Source organism: Corvus brachyrhynchos, unplaced genomic scaffold (assembly GCF_000691975.1).
Source record: "Corvus brachyrhynchos isolate BGI_N302 unplaced genomic scaffold, ASM69197v1 scaffold1061, whole genome shotgun sequence".
In the NCBI taxonomy this organism is placed as follows: Eukaryota; Metazoa; Chordata; class Aves; order Passeriformes; family Corvidae; genus Corvus; species Corvus brachyrhynchos.
In genome coordinates, this window is record NW_008236140.1 from 51,141 (window position 1) to 51,622 (window position 482).

Here is a 482-nt window from a genome sequence, read left to right on the forward strand (position 1 = left end):
CCCCGCTCCCCCCCTCTCGCCCCGTGTCCCCGTGTCCCGCTCCCGTCCCTCTCCTGTCCCCCTGTCCCTCTCCTGTCCCCCTGTCCCTCTCCTGTCCCCCTGTCCCGCTCCTGTCCCTGTGTCCCGCTCCTGTCCCGTCCCTGTCGCCTCTCCCATCCCTGTCCTGCTTCTGTCCCGTCCCTGTCCCGCCCCTCTCTCCCCCCTCTCCAATCTCTTTCCCCACCAATTCCCCATCCCTCACCCCTTTTTCCTCCTGCTCCCCTCCCTTTCTCACCCTTTTTCCCACCCCTTTTCCCGTCTCTCCCACCCCTTTTCCCTCCCCTTCCCTCTCCAAGCCCTGTCCCACACTTCCATTCCCTTTCCCACCTCTATTCCCACCCCTTTTCCTTCCCTCTTCCACCCCTTCTCTCCCTTTCCCATCCCCTTTTCACCCTTCTCCCACCCTTTTCCCCTTTTTCCTCTCCCTTTCCCTTTCTCTTTCC